General features: G+C 44.4%; 1 protein-coding gene across 4 annotated transcripts in view; it reads right to left on the reverse strand.

Annotated features, from left to right (window-relative positions):
• Positions 1–1079, reverse strand: part of DCLK1 (doublecortin like kinase 1) — a 246933-nt gene extending 245854 nt beyond the window's left edge. For 2 of the 4 annotated variants that reach the window (XM_048494602.1, XM_048494603.1), the window contains exon 1: positions 820–1074. The gene's annotated coding sequence lies outside the window, so the exon portion shown is untranslated. Of the gene's footprint in view, positions 1–819 lie in introns of all 4 variants that reach the window. The other 2 variants (XM_048494604.1, XM_048494607.1) reach the window with 2 other exon arrangements.
• Between the last annotated feature and the right edge of the window lie 7925 nt (positions 1080–9004).

Consider the following 9004-nt stretch of genomic DNA (forward strand, 5'->3'; position numbering starts at 1 on the left):
TCCTTCAAAATGTGGTGCAAGCGTTTTAAATATAGAATGACCAGCCACGTGGACCACCTAGATTCACAAACGATAATGGAGTGTATGACCAATTAGTGGGGCAGAGAGAGGCAAAGGCTCGCCCTTGTAATCTCCCCTGTTGTTATTTTTTTGTTTTAATGGAGAGAGGTGTCACCATCTGCCCCCCCATGCTGACAGATGGGGCATGTGCTCCCTGCCTCCACCTGCCCATTTCAAAATGCTGCAGCTATCAGTGCATAAAATAGCGGTCTCTGGCAGGGCTCTTGCCCAAGCGGGCACACGTTTGAAATTTTAAGCACAATACAGAGACTGGTGCAATGAAGTCTGTTGCCAGATCAAGGCAAAAAAAGAGAGCCGGTTTTGGCTTTTAAAAAAAATAATGTGACCGGCTTGCTTCACGCACAGGAGCCTTCCACAGAATGACAGTCACCGAGAGAGACAGGGACCCTCCTCTTCTCCATCTCGGTTTCGCTCATCCCAAAATGGTGCGAATCCCAGAGCACCAACCACAGATTTAAGGAAAGGGAGAGCAAAAAATACCCCCAAGCTGCCACCCCACCCCACCCCCCCACCCCCCGGCTCCACACATGCCCACCCCGACATTCCTCCTTCCCGCAGACAATAGACGCAGATGCGAAAACCACACGCGCTGGAAACAAGAAAAAATAAACCAGGCAAAAGCTTTTTTTGCAGCAGCAGCTGAAAAAGTGTCTCCGCCTAATTCTGGCGTGACTGAGAAGTGGGGGTGGGGGTCTGTTCGGAAACTGCTTCTTGTCGTCGTCCCCCCCGCTTACCTACCTGTGCCTTGGAAACTGCAAAGCGTCCCTCCCGCACAGCTGCAGGCTGCTTGGCTGGCTCGCTGCACAAAAAGGGGGTGGGTACCCGGCCGGCTTTTAAGGGACAAAGCCCAGCTGCACTGCCACCAGTCCTGCCCGGCAACTGTGCCCGCCCAAGACAAGGCTCGGCTGGCTTTGTTGTGCGTCTTCCCGCAGCCCCCTCCTCCCCGGCGTAGCTACTACCGCTGGTGAGCCGCTCCCGCGATTGCTTCGCCTTTCTTCTTCCCCCGGCTGCTTAGGGGAGTGATTTGCATGCGGCTGCCCCCGGTGGAAAAGCGGCTTTCACCCGGCTGGGCTAATCCGGCGTGCTCCCTAGCCAGCCACAGGGAGGCACGTGGGAAGCGGCTGTCAAGAAAAGTGTCCCTGAGCATGTACAGAGAGCGTGTGGTTTGATGGCTCGTGGCAGTGGTAGAGCTCAAGGACGGCTAATGCCAGTCCCAGAGCTAATTTTTTTAATTGACTGGAAGAACAGGAGTTCAGATGTACTTTTCACTTTTTCTCTCAGCCATAAGGTTGAGCTGCTTACAAACTCCTTCCCTCCCTCTCCCCATAACAGACACCTTGAGGCAGGTGGGGCTGAGAGAGTTCCCAGACTATGACTGGGGAGTGGAGGAACAGACATGGTTCACCAGATTAGAGTCCACCACTCTTGGAGAGGACAGGGGAATCAAAACTGGTTCTCCAGATAAAGTCTGCCTGATCTTAACCCCTACACCACGCTGACTACCTTGCAACATGCAAAATGAAGGATAAGAAGAGCGCATGGGAGGGTGCCACGGAGGAATGTCATGAGTAATTCACAGAATGTAACATGAGGGATAGCATATCTGCAGCCTGGAATCTCTCGAAGTGTTTCAAGAAGGAAGATGCGTTGACTTCCAATAAGAACTACCTATGAATCCTGTTGCATCTCTGAACGTCTCTTGCTTTGAAAACCATGTGGGGTTGCCATCAATCAGGTGTAATTTGGTGGGACTTTCTACCAGCAGCACCTTAGAGAACAAGATTTGGGGGAGTTTTAAGCTTTTGAGAGTCAAATCTCCGTTCATCAGATCAGGAGTGGAGAGAAAGTTACAGCAGTGGAGGGATTCATGGACATCTTATACAAAGGCCTATAAGAACCAGTGTTTGACCCTGCTACTGCTGGGTCACCCCATGACAAACTCCTTGTAACATTCAGAAAACGGAACACCAAGACTATCTTCAGTGTATATCATTCCCCTCCCCGCAACTGTTGACTGTTTAGCTACTTTCAACACCCATTACCATTGGAGCTGTCACACAAAGTGCAGAAGTCCCTTGACAGGGCCAACTAGCAAACAAATTGTTGAATGCAAAATGGGAGGAATTTGAAAATTAGATTAAAAGGGTTTTAATGGAGTCCTAAATTGCATTACACCGTGACCCTTCCAAGAAAGACAATGGGCTTAAACATTTGTTTAGGACTATACTAATTGTGTGTTGGTATGGTGTGTAGCCTGATCTTATCAAATCTCAGAAGTTAAGTAGGGTCAATACTTGGATAGGAGACCACCAAGGAAGACTGCAGAGAAAGGTAATGTTAAATTATCTCTGCTTAATCACTTGCTTTAAAAAAAACCCTATGGGATCACCATAAATCAGCTGCAACTTGATGGTACTTTACATACACAATTGTATGTTTGAATCACAGCATTTAAATTTTCTGATGGTGTTTATCTTGACGCAGCAATTTTATGCATTCTCAATGGAGCCTACGTTCATGCTCTGTTGAAGACAATAATTGCCCTAGGCCTGAAACATGGGGAGGGGTATCAACAGAACTATATATTAATATTTAAAATAATCAGCTGGTACCTCAGAATAACAAGATGGGGGGGGGAGGCAATAAGAGTTCTAGGCATAGCTCCCTTCATTGGTCCCTAAAATTCTAGTGGACTCTAATCTAGCTGTTTTCTGCAAACCAACACATGTAATGTGCGTATCTAATGCCCTCCCACCTCAAAGTAGCCAAAGCATTTCACAACTGATTTTGTGCATGTCCGTGTTGTAAGCAAACATCAGTTTTATATCTCTGTGGCCCATTATGCATGAACAGTCTCCTCGCATTTGTCTGTTTAAATGCAAGGAGGCATTCACTGCCTACTCTGCAGCTTGCTTGCTAAAGTCTCAACGGGCCTCTGCTTTACCTAGTTCTCTTCGCCCATCAACTGCCCCTTAATGGCACAGATCTCATCACACCCAGTAGTTGCAAGATTGCTAACTTTGTTAAAATCCTTTTAAATTGCAGTTGTATCTAAATTGTAGCCCCTTTCCAAAAATATTCCCCCTTCCAAAAGAAAGAGGCAAATCAATTCCCTGGACCACACTCTGCTGAAGAAGGGGTCCTAAAGCTGATATTCTCTCCCCTCCCTCAATACACACAGTTGCTGCTGCTGCTTCGGCTGCCATGGAAGGAAAGAGGGAGGCTTGTTATTAAATGGGTAGCCCACCATTCATAGTTCAGCCTACAGGCATCCTCCCGCCCATCCCCCACCAGCCTGTCATTAACTGCAATGGCTCTAGAAGTGAGAGTGCGAGGGAAATGGCTGATCTGCCATTTGGAGGTTTTCAAATGCAATAAGAGACAGTGATTTTGCAGTGCTTCTCTTTTTATATCAATACATCAATACTGCAATATAATAAATAACAAAATTTGAAGTAATAAATCTGAAAAAAGGAAGGGAGAGAGGTCTGCATGGGAGTGCAAGGGAGTGGGAGGGGCTGGTGGTGGGCGGAGGGAAGATGTCCGGGGCAAAGCTGTACTCACTGGCAAATCTCCTCCTCTCCGGCGGTGAAGAAAATTGAAGTCGTGATTAAAATGGTGTCACTTGGCACGGGGAGAATGGAAATTAAAAGCGGGGCTCAGGGAAATACATCCTTACAAGAAATCGTGTTGCAATGAACATTCACTCCTGCCACACAGTGGACACCTGGTGCTTAATGGGCCTGAGAGCCTTATGCCATCCTTCAAAAGATTGTTGGGAACTGTGGTCCTTTAATGAGATGCTGATAATTCTTGTCAGACTTTTCACTGGGCCAAAATTCGCAGAAATACCTGAGAAGAGGGGATGTTTATGAAAGCATCTGAAATCTACACTATAAATATGCCCTTTCATCAAAGCATGCCTGATCTGCTTTTTCAAAGTCAGAGCACATTGGATGTGCTGTTATGCAAATTACCAACCACACTGCAGGCATCTTCAGCCCACACTCATCTGTCTGTATAGGAAACGGCCACAGTCTATACTCCAAATAACGAGAAGCTTTTGCAGGGTTTATTTTGTAGCAAGACATTTCTGTTGCTAGAGCTCAACGTCATGCTTTCTGTGACTTTACCTTAGCCCTGCAAACATCCCTCTTATTCTAAGCATCTTCTCTAAATTTTGGATCATGGAACTGAAGAGTTATATAAAAAAATCTGGCAAATGGCAGGCTGTGAGAGTCACCAGAATTTCTTGTGTTGTATTTTCTGGGCTTCGCCATGGGGAAAAAAAAAATTAAATGTTACTTCACAATCATAGAAAAGCTGGAAAAAACTAAAGACCGGCATGCTATATGGCAATACTTATTTCATTATTGTATGTGGCAATTTGCTTCCAAATTGATAAAGATAATTTTTTAAAGTACATTAAGACCATGTACATGTGTCTGGTAAGAACTTCTGAGTGAATACACATAGGATTGGGACACTATTTTGACTTCTGAGCACCCATCTAGAAAGCAATTTCTCATACTTTCAAGTCAGCAGTTAGGCACTAAACCAGCTGTGCAGAAAGAAAGGCACAGCTGCAGTGGGAATACACAAAAGGCAGGTCCTAGTCAACTAGTGCACTTGGATTGGTACTCTTCAGACATAGCCTTCAAAGCACACACTCTTTCTGTATTTGCTACAGTCAAGGAGGGAAGGAGGGAGGGGTGAGGAGGAGGAGGAGAATTTGGATTTATTCCCCACCTTTCTCTCCTGTAAGGAGACTCAAGGTGGGTTACAAGCTCCTTTCCCTTCCTCTCCCCACAACAGGCACCTTGTGAGGTAGGTGGGGCTGAGAGAGTTCCAAAGAAGCTAGCTAGCCCAAGGTCACCCAGCAGGAATGTAGGAGTGCAGAAACACATCTGGTTCACCAGATAAGCCCCCGCCGCTCAGGTGGAGGAGTGGGGAATCAAACACGGTTCTCCAGATTAGAATCCACCTGCTCTTAACCGCTACACCATGCTGCAGAGGACTGAAGAATCACCATAAAGACAACACGAGACACATGACCACATCCTACATGGTGACTTCATACCTGCCCCAGAAATGCTTTACAATCAATTTCGAGGTCTTAAAAAAGACTACAGACTTTTGTGTATGTGTATGCATCACTTGCTTTCCTACAGCTGCACGGTTTCATTTCTTGAATGTGCGGATAGTGAGCATGCATTGGGGAATCAGTCAATTTATATCCATCTTTCCTCTACCACAAATAAAGACAACAGACTTCCAGGAGGTCTCTCTATCCAGGCCCTGACTAGACCCAGATAGGCTTATCTTCATACAAGGATTATGTATAATGTCTCAGAATCAACTAAAGGCTACATGCATTTCAGAATGATGGTTCTGATTAATTATGCCCTAGCAGATTATTTATGAAAGAAGAAGAAAAAGAGGAGTTTGGAATTATACCCCACCTTTCTCTCCTAAAAGGAGATTCAAGGTGGCTTACAAACTCCTTCCCCTTCCTCTCCCCACAAGAGACACCTTGTGAGGTAGGAGGGGCTGAGAGAGTTCCAAAGAACTGTGACTAGCCCAAGGTCACCCAGCAGGAATGTAGGAGTGAGGAAACACATCAGGTTCACCAAATAAGCCTCTGCCACTCAGGTGGAGAAGTGGGAAATCAAACCCAGTTCTCCAGATTAGAATCCACCTGCTCTTAACCACTACACCATGCTGGCTCTCACCCATGTTATGGTTTTTCTCTTTAAAACCAACACAAACATCACTGGAAGAACCACATTACTGAATTTTAAATGAAAATACAATCAATGCAGAACACACATATATTTTGTATTCAAGTACTGCTAAATAGGGAAGGGATGGAGTGTGGCGTCTGTATCACCTTTGTCTTGACGGTTTACTCTTTCAATAGCTGCCAAATAATTGAATATTGTTAGATGCAGATTACTCTTGTGTGGCCAAAACCTGACTGTTCCAAAGCATTGTCAGCATTCCTTTCTTCCCCTGTTCTGTAGGCAGCATTTTGGCTTTACAGATGCCTCCACTCTCTTTTCTCATTGTGAATGTCTCTGGAAGACTTTACAGCATTACTCAGAAAGATCAAAGTAGCCCATATGCCATGTGAATGAAACTTGGCTTCTCCTTGGATGCACCATTCTTTAGTTGTAGAAAAGACAGACAATGGGGGAAGACAGGCTGGCACACTGAAGAAACTGGGACACAGACTCTCTTGTGGCAAAGCAGAGGATCAGCTCATTGGTCCAAGTCCAGAGTGGCCTCTTTTTAAAGCATCACCACTTGAACTGCAGGAAAGCCTCTTATAGCAGGTTCTGTGCAATTTGCAGGCATTTGTCTACAAGTTAGTTGGTTTGTCTAGCAAGTTAGTTGGTTAATAATGGGAAGAAGGTGCGTGACATACTTCTCGTGCGACAATGGCATTTAATATCTTATAAAGAGTTCCTATCCACTTAGGAGTCTGAAATTGCACATCCAATTGAAGTTTACATGAAACGGCCCCATATGGAATTAGAACTTCCATTTATTATAATCTCTGATTGGTAGCGGCTATTCTGGCAGGGAAAGGATCATTGCCTTTTTTCTTATATTCTCCAGTTATAGATGCCAGGAATTAACCCTGGGACCTTCCGTGTATAAAACAGATGCTTGGGCTGATTCTGCATGGGCCAAAAACAGCAGTGTGAAAACGATATGAAAATGGTGTAAAAGGGTTTAAAATGGTGTAAAAGGGTTTATACTGTTTTCACACCATTTTCACACCGCTGTTTTTGGCCCATGTGGAATCAGCCTTTGCTTCTGAGGCATAACCCATGTCCATTTTGCCTTGACTTTTTGGGGGGTGGGATGTGTGCTTTGCCTACAAAAGCTAAATTATACTTCTGTTACTGCATTTGAGGTAAAGGCCCAAATGGCATCTTGGTTGCTACTGACTCATACACCGTAAATGCATATTGCCAGCAGAAACTGAGTGACAAACACTTCTGCAACCAGAAAATAGGGTGAGTTAAGGACACCGTTTGTCACGTCTGCACCTCTGATAAGCAACAGTGAGATGCTGAAAATGATTAGCCAGAGCTATGAAACCTGTCCCAAATCATTACTGCGCAAGAGACAAGCCCTTCATGTGAATACTCCTCCTGCGGCTGAAGCTATTATTATTTCTGTGTAATATTTATTCATGTGCTAGTAGCATGTTATATCTAAGCCATTGTCACAAAAGGATACAATTTTAAAGGGTTTCAAAATGTAATGCTATAATCTTCCAAAATGCAACTTTGACAGTTTCCGAGAAGAATTACTGAGATCAGTGAAACACCAACCAATTCATATGAAGCAGCAACTGGACACAATTAATGAAAAACAAACAAAATCAATCAGAACTCATAGACTGGGAATGGCTGCGGCAATATTTTCACTGGGTGTGGAAAAGGGGTGGACAAATTCATGAAAGGAATAGTAATTACTTGAAATGTATTCATCCAGCATATAGCAGATACAATGAATATTCTCCATGGCCAAACATATTACTGAGCTTCAGAAAACAGAAAGAATGAGATACCCCAACTTCTAAGACTATATCATCATCAACAAGAAGAAGAATATTCTGTATTTACAGTGCTTTGTAACAAGAGTTATCAGTCTTCCAAAAGAGAATACCAGCATACAGACTAATTATTTGACCTGGGACACCTGTGATCAATATGCTTATGTTCTTATGTTCTTATGCTCACAGCTGTGGATGTCTGTCACAAAAAAAACTCATGACTCTGTTCTGATGCCCCAATGTGATTTCTGTTGGCCAAACCAGAGGTTTTCAAACTATGGGTCTGGACTCTCCAGTGGGTCATAGAGTCCTATCTAATGGACTGGGCCTAGCCACACGTTGGCTGCTTTTAGGAAGGATCTGCCCATAGTGCACATGCACATAGAGCAAGAGCACTATGCCTCCTGTCTTCCTTTGGATAAATGCCAAGGCAAGCTGAAGGCCACTGAAATGAGGATTTTTTCCATAGCTCTGATTGTTGGCTTGTTCCACTATAGGACGGACACACACACACACAGAGAGAGAGAGAGAGAGAGAGCGCTCTGTTTGTTTTCTGTCTCCAACTCTCTTAATCAATGGTCCTACAATGTTAGTTTTTATATTGATAAGATAATAAGTCTGCACACATTATAACGTTTCTCCAACATGCAAAACCTTCCTGACTTCAGAGAGCTCAGGGGAACTAGTCTTTGCTACTAGGGCAGGGGTCTGCAACCTGCAGCTCTCCAGACATTCATGGACTACAATTCCCATCAGCCCCTGCCAGCATGGACAAGGGGCTGATGGGAATTGTAGTCCATGAACATCTGGAGAGCCGCAGGTTGCAGACCCCTGTACTAGGGAAGCTTACAGTTAGGCACTAATACATGTAATGTTCCCTAATGGAGCAAATAGCAGCTCCCCAAGGCCATTTTAGGTAGCACGCTTTCTTTCACAGCTTGGTCCCAATCCAAATACAGTCTGCATGAACCTGGGAACTGATTTTCCAAAAGGAAACTCCAGTTGCACATCCTACCCCCATCACAGTGATCCTTCTGCCACATGGACAGCATGTGAATCAGTCATCTATTTTCCTCTCTTTCTGTCACATGACTCTGATGTCACATGATATCCTGTCATGTGCTTGTGACATGTAAATGCTAAGATTCATGAGCAATACCTGTGAAATTAAACTATAGCAGTGCTTGTAATTACAGTTTGTGAGATTTCATGATACTTTGTGGATGCAGATTGTATGGCAGAATGATTATATGTAATCCAAAACTGCTGCTATCACAGCAGCTTCTAATGTTGCATGGCGGAGCAGTATTTCACTACATACTAGAAAGTATTACCAAAATGGTTAAGTTATTC

This window comes from Sphaerodactylus townsendi, linkage group LG04, assembly GCF_021028975.2.
Source record: "Sphaerodactylus townsendi isolate TG3544 linkage group LG04, MPM_Stown_v2.3, whole genome shotgun sequence".
NCBI lineage: Eukaryota > Metazoa > Chordata > Lepidosauria > Squamata > Sphaerodactylidae > Sphaerodactylus > Sphaerodactylus townsendi.